General features: G+C 40.5%; 1 protein-coding gene across 3 annotated transcripts in view; it reads left to right on the plus strand.

Annotated features, from left to right (window-relative positions):
- Window positions 1-3,554: 3,554 nt before the first annotated feature.
- The window catches only part of LOC115589115 (wiskott-Aldrich syndrome protein family member 3), a 43,961-nt gene continuing 25,401 nt past the window's right edge, over window positions 3,555-22,114 (plus strand). For 2 of the 3 annotated variants that reach the window (XM_030429829.1, XM_030429832.1), the window contains exon 1: window positions 3,555-3,853. The gene's annotated coding sequence lies outside the window, so the exon portion shown is untranslated. Of the gene's footprint in view, window positions 3,854-4,134; window positions 4,341-22,114 lie in introns of those variants that run through there. The other variant, XM_030429831.1, reaches the window with a different exon arrangement.

The following is a 22,114-nucleotide window of genomic DNA, read 5'->3' on the forward strand; positions in this document are numbered from 1 at the left end:
ATGCATGTACAGTATTACTGTGCACTACATTAGCCACATTTTCTTTTCTGATTGACTCCAGTTGCTGACAAAATAAAAGCGTTTGAGAATCTGCGTCCTTGTGTCTGATGCAGCGATCTGCAAAGCAACTAGTAACTAAAGAAATCAGATGAATGTAGAGAGAGTAGAAAGTACAATACTTGCCTCCAAAATGTATTGTAGTAAAAGTATAACCCAGTTTCATACGTCTTAATAATGGCTCTTAAATTGTGAGATACTTCCATTTTATTCTGCCTTTTCTTCTCTACTGTCTACATCACATGACTGTTAGGATTGTGTCTGTGAAACATTTTACGTTTTTTTGTAGTATTTTTAGCAATTAAAAACATGATAATAATTTCCCTACTCTTTCCCAGTTTATTAGTTATTAGGCTAGATAGATTTTTCCAGTTTTACCAGAAAGGTTTACCGACATTTCCTATTGTTGCTCTGATGGCTGCTGCACGTTTGGATCACTCTCTTTGTGTTGTGTCGTTTATCTGAGCTGTTGTGTTATTTGCGTTGCGTTATCTTCATGTTTGATGATGAAAACTGAAGACTTTAGTGCTCAAATTGGCTTTAAAGTCTGGCACAAGTAAGTATTTCGCTATTTTAGAGCCATTTTTGTGAAATTTGAAGTCCATTTATGCCCTCAGGACAAAAGTAGTGCATATTTTAGAGAAAGCATGAAATGGAAATGCTCAATTAAACTGCAAATACCTTAAAATTGCGAAATTGCAATTGCATCACCACCACGGACAGCGTCAGTATGTGTTTGTCTGCGGCGGCCTTTAAACCAGCACCATGGACAGAGACAGAGCCGGAGGAGGAGGAGGAGGAGGAGGAGGAGGAGGCGCTGACACGAGGCAACAGCGCCGCTGAGTGGTGGAGCTGCAGAATACCAACTCATAGTGGCTGCACTGCACTATATGTTCAGCTTTTTTAAAGAAAAAGGTGCATTTAAAGGTTTTTCCCATCATTTTCACAGACCTACAAGTTGTAGATATGCAGTGAGGTTGTTAAATTGCTCAGGTTTGAGCCAATAGGTGTGAAATGTGCTTCTTGGAATAACTAAGAAGCTAAAAACAGCTCTTCCTTCATAATAAACATAAAATAAAAGGCTAGAATTGTCTTTTTGTTTGTTTGAACATGTGGTTTGGATTGTGGAAAGCACGCTCACCATCATTAATACACATACTTGCAATACATCTTTTCCTATGCAATATAATTTCTATGATTTCAAGTGTTTCTGGTATTATTTGACATTAATTTACATACATACCTCCATGGAATGATTTTAAAATGCACGTCAAGTGCATCCTCACAATCCCATGATGTTTTAATTAAATATGTACCAGCTTCCAGCCTTTAAACAGGAGAAAGCCTCGTTTTAAATCAATTACATGTCTGTATTTAGCGTGTAATCATATAGGTGGAATGCAGCCAGTGTAATTATCTGGTTAAGCTGTAATAAATAAAACGTCTGCTGATGATGTTTTTTTCGCTCCCGGTTCATTAATTAAACGGAGATGAGGCTCCACATGTGCGCGTCATGTTCCCGGAGGCCTGCAGCGGCTCCTCCGCCCGCTCAGCCCGCTCGGCTCAGGGTGGTGGTCTCGGCTGCCATCGGCAAACGTCGGGAAACTTCGGGTGCGCATGCGCCATTGCGCCGGTTTGCTGCATCTCGCTTGTGCTGCGTCAAGCTAGCGGGCGGCACCAGGAAAACACGAGCAGTGAAGGAATTTAACGTTCAATGTAAAGTGAATTTAAACTTTTACACGTTTATTGTACAATTTACTGTAGTTTGAATGTACTCAGTGATGGTAATGTGATTATTTGAGACGTTTTATTCGAGAAATATTGCATTTTTAGTTGATGGGCTAATCCTGTTCATCACTGCATGACATTATGCTAAAAAAAACAACAACACAAATTTACAAGCAAAAAGTGACAAATTAATTGAAAAAGAAGGTTGAAAATATAAATAGAACAGGAGCTGGTTAAAACTTGTTCTCTATGAAATTTGTAGAGCTAAATAAACAGTTAAAGTTGAGTAAATAGACACTTTTCAGGTTAATTTATAACTGCTAATCAAAAAAGATGTCCTCAAAAATTACCATAAAGTTGAATTAACATGTCTATGAGACAGTTTGAACAAAAACTAAACAATATAACATCACAAAGTTATGATAAACTGCATTATTTTCACCTATTTGTGCTGAAGATGTTTTTTAATACAGGCTTAAAAACCCCAAAATAGCTTAAATAGTAAAGGTACAATATGTAAGACCTGACCAGTATGAATTGAATTTATATTCAAAACAAACAGGGGGCAGCATACTGATAAGAGTAACCACTAATTGTAGCTGCCGTTAGCTGATTAGCTCAGTGATTAGCTCAGTTAGCCATGCAGCTAGCATTTCTGAGCTAACTGTCGGTTTATAACACTGGTGGTCGGGGCTAGCTCGTCATGCTAACTTCAGTATTTATCTTTTTACACAAGACATACACGTCATATCTTCAAAGCTTTTTAATTTTACATTCTGTTCATATTGTATTACATTTTTGAATGCAACTTTAATGCTAGCATTTAATGCTAGTTCAGTTTGTCGATGAAATATATTTAAAAAAATTGTCATTTCCAGTTTTACTTCCTGTTGGAAAGTGACATTAGCAGCTTACAAAAATAACAAATACAAACTAAAGCAACACAGTTATAGATGAAAAACAAAATTGCCAAACTTTATAAATGTTAGCACAACACAAATGGGTAGACATGACAACCGTAAGTAATATTTATATTCCATGTGAAATGTTCTTGAATAATTTGTATTTGAAGCTAGAAAGGTGGCAGGGTTCGCCACATATAAACAAAGCAAAACAGTATGAAGGTGCATTGTCTTTTATGTTTAGTTTGTTTATTCAGTCATGAAAACAAAGAGAGTTTATGAAGTTTGTTTAGACATAAAAAAAAAAATAATAATAAGTCAAAGAAGATCTTTCTCTTCTGATTAAAATGTCTTCCTAAAAACTGCATATTGAGTCAGGTTAAAATGCCTACACAAGCTTATTTATTTATGTATTTATTCATTATTTCATTAAGTGTTGGCTGTGTGGCTCAGCGGTAGAGCCAGCGTCTTGTAATTGGAAGGTCGCTGGTTTGATTCCCCTGGTCTGCATGTCGAAGTGTCCTTGGGCAAGATACTGAACCCCGAACTGCTCCATGCATGTATGAATTAGTGTGAGTCACTTTGGACAAACGTGTCTGATAAATGTGTAAGAGTCAAGTGTGGCAGCACAAACCAAGTGAAAAAACTCAATGTGAATAAATATATATAAAGGTGCAAACAATAGGAAAGGTAAAAAAGCTCATTTATACACAAGCTACTTTATTGATTTATATGAGTGTTGCAAAAACAAGACAAGTGAGGAAGAAAATAAGCTAATTCAATTTTTTTTAAGACGGATTCAATTTAAAACCAGTTGTGACTTTTAATTTTGAAACCGTAACCGGAAGATTTGTGTCTTTACGACAGGCAGCAGCTTGACGGCCGTCGGGTCGACGGACGCTGCCTTGGAAACGACATGAATCCAGTCCACGCAGCTGGGCTGTGAGCGGGGACCCAGATTTCCTCACTTCAAAGGCTTCTCTCCTCCTCCTCTTCCTCCATCACCACCTCCTCTCCCTCCATCACCACCTCCTCTCCATCCATCCATCGAGCTGCGAACATGGACGACCTGGAATGAAATGCGGAGCAGGAGCAGGAGCGATCGAGCCATTTAAATAAAGAGACGAAGAAGAAGAAGAAGAAGAAGAGGGAGCAGGTGACGGCAGGTAAATGTGCCCGGGTTTTAAATCGGCTTTCGCATGTGACAGGGACGGTTGTGGACACATGCCTCCTGTGGGTAACAAGGAGGTGGAGGTGGAGCGGTGCGTTTGTTATTGTTGTTGCACCGCACACACACGCAGAAAAAAAACAAAAAAACCCACAATGCAACCGCACAGATGCAGCGCGGTTTGCATGCTTATTAAAATTAGAGCTCATTCATCTGCAGGCTTTTTTTTTTTTTTTTTTTTCTCCTCCACTCCATTTTTTCCCTCTGAAATCGTGACCGCGCGTCGTTCTCTCCAGCTCGCGGTCAGGTGTGTGCCCCCCCCCCCACGACAAAATGTCACCGGTCGGTTTGTCGGTCTGTCGGGTGGATGTGTCACAGGATTTGGCTCGTGGCTGCACGTCGACTGGAAAAAGAGAGCAGCGGGGCTTACAGAGGAGGCGTGCACGGGATTAGTGTGTGCCAGAGGGGGGAGAACCAGTCTGTCGGTATGCTGCTTAAATTGCATGTTTTTCAAATGGACTTCTGTATGGAGATCACAGAATGAATGGGTTTAACGTGCCTCTACCTGCAGCACATATGTTCAAACCCATCATGTGCTGAAACTGAAGTAGATATCTGTATTCTGAGTATTTGGATTTATTCAGATATGTATATAAAATGTGTTATTTTTGAACATCAGGCCTTCTGGATCCTGGTGTTGTGAGCATGTTGTGGGGGTTTTTGTGGCTCATGTTCCTGCCGCTGCTCCTGTTGCTTTACCTCTGCTAGTTTATTCTGTGCATGTCCACAGCTTGCGTAGAAATAGAAAAAAGGCCTCAGCATGCAGGTAACAGCAGCCACCAGGTGGAGGATTTGTGTGGATTACAATGACAAGCGTGATGATTTAACAAGAGGCGAATGGTGATTTAAGTAGACAGAGAGGAGGGAAATCAGGCGGTTGTGTGGTTGAATTACGAGAAAGGTGCAGAGAAATAGTCAGATGTTGCAGGAGGGAGTCGTCATACATACAGGAATGTACATCTGCAGCGTGTATTTAATGATCTGGTCGTTTAGAATGGACCTCAAATGATTAATCGACGAGTCCAGCACCGCCCGAAGTGGAGCAAAAGTTGCCCTGCCATTAGATTTGTAGGCCATGATGTCTCTGCAGCACTACTGTACTTCACTGTAAAGCTGTTTCCACCTCCTACGATCTGAATGTATTGGCCATATTGAGATTTCCAGAATATTTCAATTAATCGTGCAGCGCTCATATAAATAGCTGTTTTAATTGCCGTGAGGTGAAAATGCGCCTTTTAAATATTTAAAGCAGCTTCTTCTTAATTATTTTCCACAGTTGTGAGCAGCGGGCAGAGTGACACTCTGTGCAGGAAGCCAGCTAATTAAGAGAGCTCGGGATCATAGGAACATTTTGCTAGTGTCAGTTTTGGTCCTCCGAGGATAATATTTACACACCTCTGGATGAGTTTGTGAAAAGAAAATAATCAGCAACTGTTTTGATAGTAAGTATGACCAAAAAACGCCCAAATAAAGACTGGAATGGACATTTTTTTTTTCCCACTATTTGTTGACCAAACAGTTAATTGAATACTCCAACTTATCATCATTAATCATATATGACTGTTAATGTCAGCCGGTGTTTTATTTTGAAATCTCCATCCATCAATCTGAAGCCTGCATGTGCAGAGGGGTTATTTAGAAGAAGTTGCATCCTCGGCATTCTTCCTATTTATGTATTGTCGTCTTTAAACTTAAAATATGGAAATTACAATTGTTGTTCTCCGGACAGTTTGTGATCTGTCGTCCCTGAAGTCTGAACTCAATGTGGAAAGTAATCTTTTAGGTTTTCTGCACCCACGCCATGAATCAATCCACAGACTAATCTTTAAGTATTTTATAACTTGAAGATATTAAATGGCTAAATCCATTAAATCCACTTTGTGTGCGCATATCTAGAGCTGCAACGATTAAGTGATTAGCTGTCAGCTATGAAGTTCATCAGAACTATTTTGAAAATCAATAAATCATCAAAAAACATTTTTTTTTTTCTGATTCCAGCTTCTTAAATGTGAATAGTTTCTGGTTTCTTTCCTCGTCTGTGACAGTAAAACTGAATAAAACAAGAAATATGAGGTCGTCATCTCGGGCTGATTGACATTTGTCACAGTTTTCTGACATTTTATAGTTATAATTATTCAACAATGGGGAATAATCACTAGTTGCATCTCTAACTCCAAGTTCTGAATAAATGCTTCAGCAAAAAAAGATTCCAGATAAACTGTGTTCAACATTTTGACGAAAGCATGCTGAATTACTTTAGTTTTGAGGTTTAAACCTGAGCTCCATCGTTTGTTAGATACTGTGAGGGATAGTTGGTGTAATCCCCCTTTTTAGTGGCAAATAAACCGTCCTGCAGAAGTGCCCTCGAGCAAGACATTGACTCTCTCCCTGCTCTTTTATTCCTACTCTGTTGATTTCGACCTCTGATCGCACAGTTTTCTGTTTTTATTTCAGCTTTTAAACTAATCATCTGCTTTCACAGCCAGTTATGGATTTTTCTTTTTTAATTACATGGAAGAATTATGTTTTATTGTTCTGATGTTACCACTGTAACTTGAACACAGACGCCACAAAGTGAACCTGACTCAACACTAATATTATAAGTGGATATGCTGGATGGTAAATGTGAGTGCCGAGCCAATAACAGCTGCTTTAATCCAACATTTATTCTGTCATTAACAAACACACTGAGGCCACTTCTGTCAACAACAACTGAGTCCTTTCAGGTCTAGACTCCAGCCTGGGTGAACAGTGATTAGATAATCGGTTTCCTTTGTGTGTGTGTGTGTGTGTGTGTCGCTGCTGTACAGTACAGACTTGTATTCATAAGAGACAGTGCTCAGACAAGCTTGCGCTGATTCCTTACATAAGCGAATCATCGAGGAAGGAAGTAAAAGAAGGCTGAGCGCTAAATAAGCATAAAGGCTAGAACGGGAACACAGATGTATAACTACACACACAGTCTCACACACACACACACACACACACACACACACACACACACACACACACACAGTAACTTTACTTAACCGAGGGTGAAGCAGAGACAAAGGAGGGTGATGCTGTGCTGGTTGACAGAAGAATGTTTTCCGCTGAGGGCACAAAGGGGCATTTTTCTGGCGTTTCAAGCTCTTTGAGATGCAGACTTCTCTTTCTTTACCCCCGAAGGAATTTCTGGTTTGTTTGTATTTTCAGATTTTTTTTTTTTCCATTCTGCCCTATCCTCAACCCTCCACACAGTACATGACTTCTGTACTCTTGAAGGGTAAATATGCAGAAAGGATGTTTTTTTTTAAGTTGGCTTGTTCCAAAATGAGAACTGAAACTTTAAATATTAAGGGAAATAATGTTTATTCACTGATTGATCCCACTCTCATGTTTCTGTAATGAATTTGAGGTTACAGCTAGCGAGCGAGTGGCCTAACAAACACATCTGTTGTTTTATACTTCTGTTTTTATGCAGATTAAACAAACAAGACCTATGTTAATGAATGCTGTGGAGCTCACCATGCTAAATAATCTTAAATCTTGGACCATCCAGCTATTCCTTTAAAAGGATAAACATTAACTTTTTGAAATGCCAAAAACAGAGTTGTAACATTTAGTTTGCTAACTGAAATAATCATAAGTTGCAGCTCTGGTAGCCTTAATATAAATCTACAGCTAGCAGTTGATTAGCTTAGCAAAACAACAGGTAACTCCCTGTAATTGTAATTTATGTTTTACGATCTGTTGTTTATTGTGAGATTAAACAAAAATGAACTATTAGTGCTGTTAGCTGGAGCCAGCCAGACAAGCGGTTTTCCCTTACTTTCAATGGTCATGCTAGGCTAAGCTAGCAGCCATTAGCTTAATGTTCACATTTTTGTGTCTAACTCTCAAAAAAAAACGTGGGAAAAAGTGAATTTATTTTCTGACATATCCAGCAGTTCCTTTAAATGATCTGACATTTACTTTCGTGAAATGTCTTAAACATTGACAAATCCTCATTGTACTGTCTGTTAGCAGAGTTAGCATAACATCTTAACGTTACTAAAAACCCAAGTTATCAATTTACAGTGATATAAAATATCGCTGAGTTGAGTTCTTTGCTTAATAAATCACCAACAATTGAATCATATTAATTAACCGTTGCTCAAGTAAAGGAACAATATTTCTGTTAGCCATTTTAAAGCTACTTTTTTGTACTTGATAGATGCAGCAATACTTTAGAAGAATCTGCTCCGGTCTTATTATATGCTGACTGATATCTTCCCTTCGGTTTTCTGAATAATGACTTTGAACAATGGTGCCATAAGAGCACTTTCTGTATGTTATATAGCAGGACAACACATCCTTTACTTCAGTATCAAACACGCCAAGAACTCTTTGGTCTTTCTGCCTCACGTCTCTCTGTTTCTTTTCATTTCTAAGTCTTTCTGATGTGAGCTTTGTTTTGAAGCTCTCATCATTCTTTCTTCTGGTGGAAGCACAACTTATTGCCTTTGTGCAGCGCTCATGAGCTCAGGATAAAGTGGAGATTGATGGAATATCAGGTTAACTGCTGATTTTATGCCTGCACTTGAGGTTTAGGTTGTTAGAGGCTGTGCTCATTTGGTTATACCCTCCGTCTTGAGTGATCCGATCACAAGTAGACAGCTTTAAGCTCGTCTGTTCATACCTGGCACGTGTCTCAGGTGACCACTTGTCATCTAATCTCACTTTCCTGCTCCATATGCAATTATACACCTACACTCCTGGAACAAACTGATATGAAAGGTATGTTTTCATGTGTAACATTTGCCGAATTAACGAGAAGGCCCAAACAGTTAACTGTTTGTAGACAGTGTTTCACACAATTTGTATTGTTACTCATGATGCAGTAATTCTCAGAATCAAGTGTTTTTTCAAGGGAGTCTGGTACTTTCCCCACGGGCGACATAAAAATAGGCTTTATTAGTTATTGTTTACTGTATCGGGACAAATTTGACATGTTTACAGTCAGTAAATGTAGTCTTGAATAAATTTAGTGTGAATGATGAAATCAGTTGAAACAGTGTTCTTAAACAGCTTTCAGGAGACACGAAGTAGACAGGCTGGTTCATTAATACCTCAACAAACTGACACTTTTTTACAAGGAAAGAAATAACTTCATGTGTTGCATTTAAAGCTGAATTTCCAAGAAGGTTTGCGAGATTTAGAATTTGTCATAGCCAATTTACTGTAGTCGTTGGTTAAGTTTCTCGTCACGCAACGACTTTAAATCGCTCAATTTGTAAGGGAGTCTGGGGACTTGTGCTAACTTCCTCCTGTTACTGATGCTTCTTCTTGTTTCGAGGAGAACTTCAGTTGAGTAGGCGGTTGTTCAGTGTGGCCCAGGACACATGTGTGTACATGCTGCTGAAGGACTGCAATCACATGTGGACCAGACCCCTCTGAATGTGGTCTGAGCGGTTGGATCTCGTCCTCAGAGCGTCTCAGGGGGGTCAGAGCTGTCCACTTGTGATCAGATCACTCAGGGCAGACACATGGGAACAACTGCTTTAATCCACATAAAATGTCGGCTGTATAATTATCAGAAAATATGGAAGTCAGCCAAACTGAACACACACTTCCATCTTGAAACGCTCTGTGTTTTTGTCTGCCGGTGCTTTTTGCCGCAGATTTTTAAAGCTGCTGATTTACTCGGAGCTGTTCCTCTGCGGAAAACACTGAGGTTGATTAGGATTCCAGAGGTACACGGTGTGTTTTCACAGTAATCTGTATTTCAGGAGTCTACCGTTCAGGAGCACGTCTCTGTCCCTGGGTAGAAGGCGTTGCTACGCTTATCGGTTTTCCAGACGGATGGATGTTTTCTGTTCTTCCTCCCCGAGGGGCTCGTTCTGTTCCTCGGCCTGCGTTTGAACCAGATCTGGTGGATCTCAAACGTTTCCAGGTGCGAGGAAGTGAGGGACTTGATTGTGTTATTCAAACAGATCTCAGACTTTTCCGCCCCTCGAACACATGTTCGCCGCGTCTCGTTGCCGCTAATGGTTTGAATTAACTCTGGAGATACACAGCAGCCTCTTCAGGGTGCACTTAGACTGAGCGATGTGGCCACTTAGAGATCCTCTCCAGGGCCGCTCATAGTTTGAATAACCATCTGACACTCTGAATGGGAGCCGTCCGTCACGCTGTATATTTCACTTTGTTCCCTTTGAAAGATGGTTTAGTTACAGGAAGATGGTCATAGTGAAAGCCTCTAAGTATAGAATCTGAACATGTTCAGCCGAGTGGGGTTAGAGTTCCAGTTTCATCGCCTTTAATATATTTTTCTAAAAACTAAAACTACCTGCCATGAAGTGAACTGTGAATGTTTATAGTAGGGGTGGGCAAAGATATCGATACGGCAATATATCGCGATACTTTGCCGCCCAATACAATATCGATTTTTCAACTCCAAATATCGATATATCGCCAAAGAGCGACTCTGCTGTGCGGCGGGTGTATTTCTGTAGTAGAGGGAATGGCTGAGGTCTTTGCAAAATGGATGGCAAGTAAACAACGCCTCCGCAATTTAAAGTTGACGTTTGGAAGCACTTTGGCTTCAAAGTTAAGAGAGATAGCAAGAACAACGAGCTGGACAAAGAGAATATTACTGCCCAGAAATTTCATGGGAATTAATTAAATGGAGAGGGTGTTTTGAATGAAATAGTTTTGACTCAATTTGTCGTCTGATCAATATCATCTGATGTACATATACAGGTACTTGTGTTTTCATCTTTATTTATATTGCAATATCGTGATACGTATCGTATCGTGAGGTTCTTGCCAATACCTACCCCTAGTTTATAGAAAGACATCATTTACTGTAGTTATGTCCAAAATCAAAGATATTCTGACAAAACTGGCGTCGCGCTCATTCCACATTGTTGTGATTCATCTCGCTGATGAAACATAGCTGATAGTAGAGATGTTATATAACTGTTTGGAGTTATTAAGAGCAAAGTGTTGACTGAAGTCAGTGCAGTGATGCAAGAGGAAGCATTACACAGGATATCGTGGCATCGTGTTAAAGGTGTTTTAAACCGACTGACCTTTAAAAAACAGTTTTCTTTCCCTGATTTTTTTCATATATCTTTGTGCTGATATGAACCCTTCCTTCCTTCCCTCCCTCTTTTTTAACGACTGCTGGCAGCGCTGCCCGACTCCATTTATTATAAAGCGACTCCTCAGGTACAGACAGGACCGGGGAGGCTTTTCGGCATTACTGCTGTCAGGAGATATATATTTTCTGGAGGCACTTTCTCTCTCTCTCTCGCTGCTGCTGCTGGGAACATCGCCCAGCGTGCATCATCGTCCTTTCACCTGGTCGCCGCTCTCACTGTGTCGCCCTTTTGTTGTTGTCACTCTCAAAGTGCAAGCGAGGCCGGTCTATTGACGGTGTTAAACTGCACAATGATGCTGATCAGCTCGCTATGTATCTCAATCAACTGCTTTGTGTGTGTGCTTCCTTTTGTGTCCGTCCTGGCTTTGTGCGTGTCTCCGAGCCACAGGGAGGTTGTTTAATAACGCTGCTGTGTGAGATTTATTACTGTTAGTGATGACATCGTCATGCCACGCCCCCAAGATGTCTGCCTTACTCAGCATTTTTCTCAGGGCCTCGTCATCTCGCTCGTGTCGCTGCTGGTTTTTATTAAATCATGGCGTATCGATCCAGTGTGTGTGTGTGTGCTGTGTTAACTGCTGTGATTAAAATGAGTAGGAGCCGCTATGACCGCATCTTCAACCTGATGCTTTTAATTGATTCTTGTGGTGAAGCTTCCTCCATCCACAGGGAGGTCAGAGGGAAAGGCCTGGAACCACAGGAGGTTTAAGTGTTTTAGCTGAAAGCACGGCTGCAGCTGATGATTCATTTTTAATTGTTGATTAATTGATCAGTTGTCAGTTGACAGTTGATAATGTCGTCCTCAAATGTCTCCTTTTGTCCACAACACAAAAGATTTTCAGTTTACTGTCACGGACGAGGAAAGAAACCAGAGAATATTCACATTTAAGAAGCTGGAATCAGAAAGTTTTGACGTTTATTTTGAATTAAAAATGACTAATTATTCAATTATCAGAATTTATGGTGATTCATTTTAATATTTGTCACCTAATCGAGTCATTTTTGCAGCTCGAGTTGAGACCATCTGGATATGAATATGCAGCTGCATGATGGTGATGATGACTGCAAATTAAAGGAGCGCTCCACCTGTTTTACACAATTTAGGATCACACGTATGACGGAAAAGCTTCTGTTACAAACTGGACGTGTGGCGTTCGAATGCATTGCATTATGGGAAAAGTAGGATCCAGTGTTGTTGGAGAACCAGTCAAAATTTGGCCGAGAAGTCACAATATCTTTTCTGTTATCTTTTATTTTCATGGTTGATTGATCAATCATTGAATCGCTGTCATCTTGATTTGCAAGAGCTAACGCTAACCCTCCTCCTCACACCAGTCCAAAACCAAAACACTCGTCATTTACTGTCATGAATGACAAAGAAAAGCAGCAAATCCTCGTATTTTAGAAGCTGGAAGCAAGAAATATTTGACATTCTTGCATAAAAAACTCAGTTGGTGATTAAAATAGTTGGAGATTAAATGACTTTTGATCAGGCAATCGACTTTTCGTTGAAACTCTACTCGCAATCCACCAAATTTAATGAAAGCGCTCCAGTCAGAAACAGTTCTGATAATCGAGCAACAATTCATTCCAGCCTAACAGCCTTTTTTTAATCTGTTTTATATCCTAGTGAACCAAATATGTTTTGTTTTCTGACTGCTGGAACAAAACAAGACGTCGTCTTCAGCTTTTGAAAGTTGTGGCTGGTAGTATTTGACATTTTTCAGTTATTCAAAGAGAGAAAAAAAAAAAAAAATATCCAAAAAGCAAAATATAAAGCAGAATCAGGTAAGATATCAGACTCCTGCTCCCTCTCCATCAGTGCTGTGTTGCTTTAATACCACGGGGGAGCAGGAAACTAAGTGGAAGATGTAACGTTTGGCGAGTGCAGCTTCCTCCCTCGCTGCTGCTCAGCAGACAGCTTGGATTTCACTCAACTTTCAATTCCTCACTTCCTGTGAGCTGAGCAGCGTTCCCTCGTACGCTGCGGCCCGATTTCATCTGGGGAAAAAAAAAACACAGCAGATACTGTCTGGTTTCTGTTACTGGAGGGACGACAAGTCTCCCGTCTTCCAATTACTGTACTGTTTTTAGATAAATATTGTTTCATACTCGTACATGTTGAGCAGGAAATCCCAAAGTGTGAGTCTGTCACGAAGCATTAAGTGATGGGGAACGTGTCAGGGAAGTACACTTTGGAAAACAGTCAGTACAGTAAACTTGCGGCCGCCACGAGGCAACACAAACACACCAGTAACACTCACACAGCAGAGAACTGTGAAAACTGCAGCTCTGCTCCATCTGCGGCTCTTGAGGATACTGTGAAAAGTTACAGTTTTGATTTGGGGATTTTTCAGGGTAACTTTGCGTCTTGTGTTCGATGTAATCAGGTCATCGCACATTTTCCTGCTGGAAAGAGATAAAACTCAGGTGTCACATGTAAATTTTCAAATGTAGGTTAAACTGACTGTTCATGTTGTTGCAAATACGAAACAATTCATCAACCACAAGCAAATTAATCTCCGACTATTTGGATAATCGATAAATCGTTTCAGTTGTTTTTGAAGCCAAATTGTCAAACATTTGCTGGTAACTGCTTCTTGAATGTGAGGATTTGCTGCTTTTTGTCATTTATGACGGTAAACAAAGAGACTTTTGGTTGGACAAAAGAATTTGAAGGTTTTATTTCTGGTTCTGGGAAATTTCGATGAGCATTTATTGCATTTTTTCCACTTTAAAGACCAAAGATTCGTCAATTATTCATGAAAATAACTGTTGATAATCAAATAATCGCTTGTTGTAGCCATATGTGGCAATATATATACTACATACATCCAGTTTGTACAGTATATGACAGCAGCCTTCAGTTTGTTTGTCATTAGAGATTTTTGCCATATCATTTACTCAGTGTTATCATATATTTGATATTATATTACAGAGAGTTTAATCCATATTGAACACATCTATATGAATTCTTTAAGCCCGTCAGAATGAAGAACAATCAGCATTGACTGTGATCAGGTCACTGGAATGTTTCATATTGTAATTTGTCATTATAAAAACATGTGAAGGTCTCATAGAGAGGGCAGATTTTCTCACATTTGTCTTTGGTACGTTTGAAATGACTGAGCAGGATGAACCGAGCGTACAGAAGCTCGCTGTAAAACCCAAATCTTTGTTCCAGGTTTTCTTTCAGTAGTTTGTTTTGTAAAGACCTGCCAACAGAAGGATTGATTTCATAAACAGAGCCCAGCAGTTTATGATGTAGATGATTGTTTATTCTGGCATCTTTAACCAGCCGACAAGCTTGTGTGTGTTACAAATCTTCCTGTCTTACTGGTTTCTTTGTCTTGTCCCACCCTCCCAGTTTACACTGGGAGCAGAGAAACTGGGACGCTGTGACACATCGCATTAAAGCTTTAATGTGACCTGTCTGTCCACATCCCACTGCCTGCTATACTGTCCACTAACCCAGCACCAGTAAACCCAGTTTCTGTGTGTGTGTGTGTGTGTGTGTGTGTGTGTGTGTGTGTGTGTGTGTGTGTGTGTGTGTGTGTGTGTGTGTGTGTGTGTGTGTTGTGTGTCAGGTCACATGGTTCTGCCGGATGACTTGTTGCAATCGCGCTGACGCCGACACATTTAATTGTGAGAGACGGGGTCATAGAGGGGCACGAGGAGGTTCTCACCACACACATACACACACACACACACACACACGCTGCACATCGCATTCATTCTGTGGCTGACCTGTTTACTAACCACATCAGCAGAGAACAGAGCGGAACAGAACAGCTAGTTTTCAGTCTCTTTAGATGTGACCCGACATGTGCGTTAGCATGTTTTAGCCCTGTAGCTTAAATCTAAACCCTCCCCAGGGTCTCCTATAATGGTGTAATAGTGGGGGTGCAACGTCTCTCATGAAATATGATAGTAGACGTCCTACCTGAATAATGTCAAACTACCACAGTACACAGTGGTCACGAATCATTAGATATCTCAGTTTTTTGGGTCATGATTTGGTGGGACTTGGCACTAAAATCCATAAAGCTAGCTGTCTTTTCATTTATTTCTACAGACAGTGGTGTGAGTCAGGGCTGGGAAATATCACCTTTAGATAATATTGCAATGTTTTTGGGCTACATTGTGATACATGGGGAAAATCAACCCAAAACCACCAGTGTTTCCCACACGTAGACTTTACTTGGACGGTCCGCCCAGGTATATTAACTAAGGGAGAATGACAATCGGGCCAATATTCTGTATTTTCCAAATTTTGGTATCAGTGATTTTTCTGTGAGATTACAGATAAAATAGGCTTATTTAAAAATGTGCTACTTTGGCTCTGAGGCAGCGTTCTCTACAACGATATCTGATTGGTGACTTATCACAATTAATTGCATAAAAACACTGAATAAACTGAATCTGCAGGGTAATAAAGTTATCACATAAATGCAGAGGAGGGAAAGTGTGAAGCAGCTGAAAATGGAGATACTCGAGTACAGGACCAGAAAATTGTACTCAAGAACAGTTCTTTATCACTGACTGTTCTAAATTCTGACACAAAGATTTTCATTTTTTAACTGCAAATGAATGAATCCCAAATATCAGTTTTCTGTTTCCTTGATTTCTAATAATCGGTCTCGGTATCGGTCCCTGAAAAAGCAGTACTGGCCGCCCGAGAATTTATGTTGATACCCAAAACATTCAGATTAGCATTTTATGCTCGGCTCCTGCAAGATGCCGTTTGTTCCACCTGAGATAGTTTGCATGGGTCATATTTTAATGCACGGCTGATATAAAACAAATGTAAATGTGATGTAAATGCCAGCTGCTTCGCTCATATGTTCAGCCCTGTGTGTCGGACTCTACATGAGCTGAAACAAGACAGAATCAGCACCGTTATGCAGTTTTAAATCAAGGTTTGGATCCAGGTTTTATGTACCAACACCTGTTAGTAAGCATAGATTCTCACCACTATCATAACAGCACACAAAGTCGTTATCATCAAACATAAATCATGCTGAAACCCTGTGAATAATTCCCGAACTGAAAAACCTCTCCCGGCTCTCTGTGTTTGTGGTTAAACCCCGCCCGTCTGGTACACCCAGTGGATAAAAACAAATGCCACTAATGAATTGCAAAAAACATTTGACTATCTGGATGAAGACAGAGTTTTACTGTGCGTGTGTGTGTGTCTGTGTGTGTGTGTGTCTGTGTATGTCTGTCTGTGTGTGTGTGTGTGTTCGTGGCCTTTGGCTCTTTTGTCTCTCACATGTTTTATTCACTGTTTCATTAGAGTGGCTGTTTCATAACACTTCATCTGCATTCAGCCGCAGTTAGGAGGTACTGTAGAGAGACACACACACACACACACACACACACACACACACACACACACACACACACACTGGGGACAATGAAGTGACTGAGATCTTTTACAGAACTTCATCGCCCCAGTCTAAACTCTCCTCTGCCTCGCTGAGTGTCGCTCCGATCGCTTCATTATCCGGCCAAAAATGAAAATACTTCCGACGAAACCATGACAACAACTCCACAGAGCCAACAGGGAAAAAAAACAAAACAGAAAAGATGGAGAGAGAGAGAGAGAGAGAGAGAGAGAGAGAGAGAGAGAGAGAGAGAGAGAGAGAGGAGTGTAAAAAATGTCTCGCCTGCTCCCATCTCCTCTCGCTCTGTTTTGCATAATTTGTTTTTAAGGAGGATTAGCGCAAAAAGAAAATGGGGGGAAGTGCCGTCGTAATTGTGATAATTTTGTACAATGGCTCCTCACCCCGAGAGCATCAACAAATACAGACATCAAAGATGGAGAAAGCAGAAGAGGGGCGGGAGCTCGAGGGAGACTGAGCGTTTAGGATGGAGGAGAAAGGGTTTCAAGAGGAGTTAAAAACGGGACGAAGGCGGAGGCTGCTGCTGAAATCACGGCGGTTTAAATTTGAATGATCCTCGTGCGTCTGGCTCGAGCAAACATCAAACACAAAACGGCTTTCTGCCATTTTGGTGACATCAAACAGAACAAGGCGGCCTTATGTGATATTTGGGTACAGCTGAAAGCTCGTCGCAGGTTTTTATTTTATGTTTTTTTATAGATGGGCTTTGTTGTGCTCCTCAGTCTCTTTGTCGGCTGACTTTTGGCACACGACCAAGCCGAGAGCTTCCCGGGCCCCGCCGAGCGAAACCAGAGTAATCCTGACTCAGAATAAAACATTATCTCTGTTTCACTGTGTTGGCTCACGCTCCTGTTTTCATAGCTGTGTGCTCACACCGCCTGCCAGTCAGGCCTTACTGTCATATTACACCTATTTCAAGCAGTTTGTTATTAACTCTGTGGGGTGCCAGAGAAGGTGGGCTTTACCTGATCCAGGAGAGCATGATGGAAAGACTAAATAAATAAGACCTTAAAATATTCTCCTGTGGCTCCTAAAACGTTTTGGTTGTCTGGTTTGGCAAAAATTCACCCAAGTGACGTCTAGAAGGATAAAAACAAACTTCATTTTGCAAATTCTCAACCGTTAATACCTCTAATTCTTCTCTCAGAGACGAGTGTCATAGAATAAAGCTTGTGAAAGCGTAGATTTTTCAACCGTTCTCAGCTCAGCTAGTTTTAATTCTGTATTATCAATAAGTTTGTAATATACGTTTGCAGTTTTTAGACACATCAAGTTCAATAAGGTTGCAATAAATCCTTTTTTTTGTTTTTGATTAATTTGTTGATTACTTGTTTGGTTTGTAAAATGTCAGAAAATGGTGAAAAACGTCCTTTTGTGTGTCCTCAAATGTCTCGTTTATATCACATTCTGTTTACTGTCATAGAGGAGGAAAGAGATTAGGAACATTTAAGCTGGAATCAGAGAATTTGAACTTTATTTGTTAATGAATGGAGTCAATCGAAATAGTTGGTCTCATAATGATAATAATTATCTCAAAGAGTCCAACTTAACGCCTGTGAAGAAGTTGCGGGATGTCATATGTGGCCATTAAGGAGCTTTTCCGAGTTTCCAAAAAATAACCTTGATGATGTCGTAGTGATGTCATCAGGGTTACATCAGCCTCGGCTCAGCGAGTGAAATGATTTAACGGAAATCCCATGTTTAAAACTGGAGGTTTGGGTTTGAAAACATTTGGCATTTAGAAGGTAGAGTGAAAAAAATAGCTCTCCAGTTGCATGATGGGAAATGTAGGAATTAACTTTCTTTACAATTAATTGCTGAATTGGTTAGTTGTCAGCTATTAAACAAATCGTCAACTATTCAAATAATGGATTCGTCATTTTGAGAATTTATTTTTAAGGAAAAAGTATCCTAATTCTCTGATTCCATCTTGTGAAGATGTGAATATTTTGTGGTTTCTTTCCTCATCCATGACACTAAACTCAATATCTGTTTGGTTGTGGATGTCTTCTTGTTTTTGTTTTTAAAGTATATAGATTATAGTGAATGAATACCTCTATATTTCCAAATATAAACATGTCTTTTGTGAATTTTATTCCACTACTACAGTATGTAGGAAAAAAAAGCTCTAGTGAACAAACTGAAGTAATTGTAAATCACATTTCAGCCTTTATGTAAAACAAACCCCCAGTCTACAGTTCAGTTAGGTGTCACAGCACACACGGTCCAACCCTCCATTAAGCCTCTATTGTACTGCTGCCTTTTAATTCATTTGCACCAACACTCTTAATTATACATTCTCCTCCCAGTGTTATTCTTAGACTCCATAAGCTGCACTTCTTTTATTCACACATGAGCTGCACTGCTTGTGCTAATTAGCCTGCGTGTTTTACACAGTAGCACCGGGGGGATGTATCTGAAAGTGTGTATCGAGTAGCCGGTGGAGAGTGTATGATTAGTATGAGCATATACGACGGTCGACTAATGGAAGCGGAGTACTGATCGTTCATTGACATTAAAAGACTGTTGTCACCATCTAATTAAAATGCACACTTTAAAGAAAGAAGAAATACATAAATAAAATAGTTGAGGTTATAAAAATGTAAGAAAAAAATGGAAAGGTATCGACTAAGAGGCCGCTAAATTTGAAAAATTTGAACACAACTTGAACCTCGTAAAAACCCCTAAAAAGAAACTGACATTAGATAATTTTTGCTTCTGCCATGGAGGTTATGTTTTTGCACATGTCTGTTTTCCGATTGATTGGTAGGATTGTTGGTTTGTTGATATGTTTGATGGTTGTTTGATTTGTGGGTTGGCTTGTTGATTCATTGGTGGGTTGGTTGATTTTTTTTGGTTGATTTGTTGGTTGGTTTGTTGGTTGGTGGTTGGTTGGTTGGTTGGTTGGTTGGTTGATTTGTTGGTTGGTTTGTTGGTTGTTTGGTTTGTTGGTTGTTTTGTTGGTTGGTTGATTGGTTGGTTGGTTGGTTGTTTGGTTGGTTTGTTAGTTGTTTGGTTTGTTGGTTGTTTTGTTGGTTGGTTGATTGGTTGGTTGGTTGGTTGGTTGGTTGTTTGGTTGGTTGGCTGTTTTCCAAGCACCAGAATACAGGATTGGTCTCAGCTTGATGAAAAAAATCTGATGTATTTAGGTGGCTGGTATCTGTGAGCGAATACAATTTGATGCAGATCCAAATAAAAATCTGGATCTGCCGATGTTTTATTTGAAATTGGATCAGGCTCGTTTGAATTAAATGGGCCTGCTGTGCATTGGCAGAGGTACGCACTCAACTGAACGCCATTCTAGTTTGTCTTCATCTTCCTGGAGCTTCCTCTACTGCAAAATTCATCTTCATGCTCCACAGAACGATCATGTCACACTCATTTATGCACTATACATTACCAGCCGTAGCATTCGAGGGACTATAACTCGATCCCTCCTGGAGCCTATCATCTAATTACATCATCATATAGAATCGGTGCTTGTCGTTTCCATTAGTTACTGTAGAAGGCTAATTAGCTGTGATTATACCGGTCCCTCCTATGGAGCAGGAAGGGGAGGGGTGAATGTAAGAGGGTGGAGGGTGGCATGCTAACCCTTCCTCAGAACAGACTGAGGCTCGTTGCAGCACAGTGGGAGTCCATGTGTGTGTGTTTACTTACACGGCCGAGCAGACGGAGCAGTAATAGCATTAGCTGATGCTTGCCCGACCGCCTGCAGGAATGATCAGTTTGGTTAAGAACAGTAATTAATACCGTGTCTGTCCTTATCTGACTGTCTTGTAAAAAAAACACAGTCCTGTCTCTGAAGGAATGGAAGGAAAATTATTTAAAAATTTAAAATTTGCTTTAAAAATTAAAAAGTGTATGGCTGCCTTTTTGCACAGAGTTTAAGACCAGACCGTCTCCTGCTGAGATGTTTGGGTGCAACGTCTCAGCACCTCCTCACAAACCGGCTCCGGTCTGCTTCGGATCAAAAGGATCAACTCTTATCTGATTACAGCTGTAATTATACCAACAGCCATCAAAACACGAAGCGAGGAAGATGTGCCGGAGAAGGGCGACGTGTGACAAGCAGACGTGACCAAGACGTCAACTTTGGATGGTTTCCCAGACATGCACATGAGTCATACGGTGGCGTAAACCTGCCTTCAGTGGGTGTGAAAGCATCCTGGTGGTTGGTGCAGGAAGCTGATTCCTCTGATGCAACTGTTGCATTTTGTCAATTTGCAGATAATATTTTGAGAAAACGTCCTGTTTATTTGATGCATTTTGAAATACTTGAATTGGCCTGATTCACATAAGCTGTCAGAGGAACGTGTAATTAATATCAATTTAAGTTATAAGTTGGGAACGGCAGATGGAGGATTGACTCATCCATTAATGATAATGTTGCCGTGGTCTCTGTGGCATTAATGCATTGAGGCATGGAAATGTGAATTTCTTGCCATTTGATGTTATTTCTTTGAAGTATTAGCTGTAGGATGTAGGCAGGGGCACGCTGGCAATCTCATATTTCACCTTCGGAAAGTTTAAGTTCAGAACCGAACCAAAAGAAAAGTAGACATTTTATCGATAAGAGTTGGAGGAGAAGATTGGGACTGTCTTCATTTCTGTAGATTTAAAAATGAAGCTACAGACAGAAGTTTAGCATAACAGCTTGAAATTGAGAAATGGCTGGCCTGACAGAAACCTACCTACAATGTGAAAGGGTGCAATCAGCAATTATCCCAAGCAGTCATTGGATGTTATCAGTTCTAGCTTCCATTGGTCGTGACTGAAACATAACAACTGGGTGGACACGCTAATCTTCGCCCCTATTCTGGTGCGACGCCACGATGTGTGTTCAAGTTCTTTTTGAGATCCCGGTCACAAAAACAATCCGTCTTCGTTCAAGCGGCTCTCAAACATCTTCCAGTTGTTGTTTGTTTGCGCGATTCTTACCGTCTCCTGGCTTTATATTCAAAGGGTAGATTTGAGCATCATGTCGATCTTCTCGTCCAACCTTTGGCAAAAACATGACTGCGCATATTTCCAAAACATTCGAGAACTGTAACTGGAAGCTACCTTACAGAAGAAATAACCCAAATGGCTTCTTAAACTGATCAATCAAAGCCAAAGCACTGAGCGGAAACCGGTTTGGAAACCATTTCCAAGAACTCAATCTAATATCTCCTCTATCAGCTCCCTGCTGTCTCCTCAAGTTTACCCAAATTAGTTTAAACCCACGTGGCTCTTGCGTGCTGTACTCTACAAGCCTCCACCTCGTTCTTTTTCAAAATGCTAATGCCCGGCGGCTAACAGCCTCTGATGGGCTAATTCATGCAGCTGCAACTTTTTTTAATGCAGTGTCCTTAAACAGTTTCATCTTGTCATGAAAGTGGCCCTTTAGATTTTTTTTAATTTCCCGACCTGTTGGACAAGATCTTCCGTCCTGTACCTCCAGCGCTGCACCCTAAACTCTCCTGTGTTGGATAAGTGCAGGTGCCATGCTGCAATAAATCGTCTGGAGACCTACTTTTTAAAAAATGTAGAGTTTCTAGTTTTCACAAAGGAGGTCCAGCTCTTCCACCCCGTCCTTTACCTTCTCCTCCTCCCTTAATCTCTCCCTGTCCTCCTTCTCACCGACTCTTTCATACTATTTTCGGAGCCGCGGCGAGTTCCACTTTTG

This window comes from Sparus aurata, chromosome 10 (assembly GCF_900880675.1).
Source record: "Sparus aurata chromosome 10, fSpaAur1.1, whole genome shotgun sequence".
Classification (NCBI taxonomy): domain Eukaryota; kingdom Metazoa; phylum Chordata; class Actinopteri; order Spariformes; family Sparidae; genus Sparus; species Sparus aurata.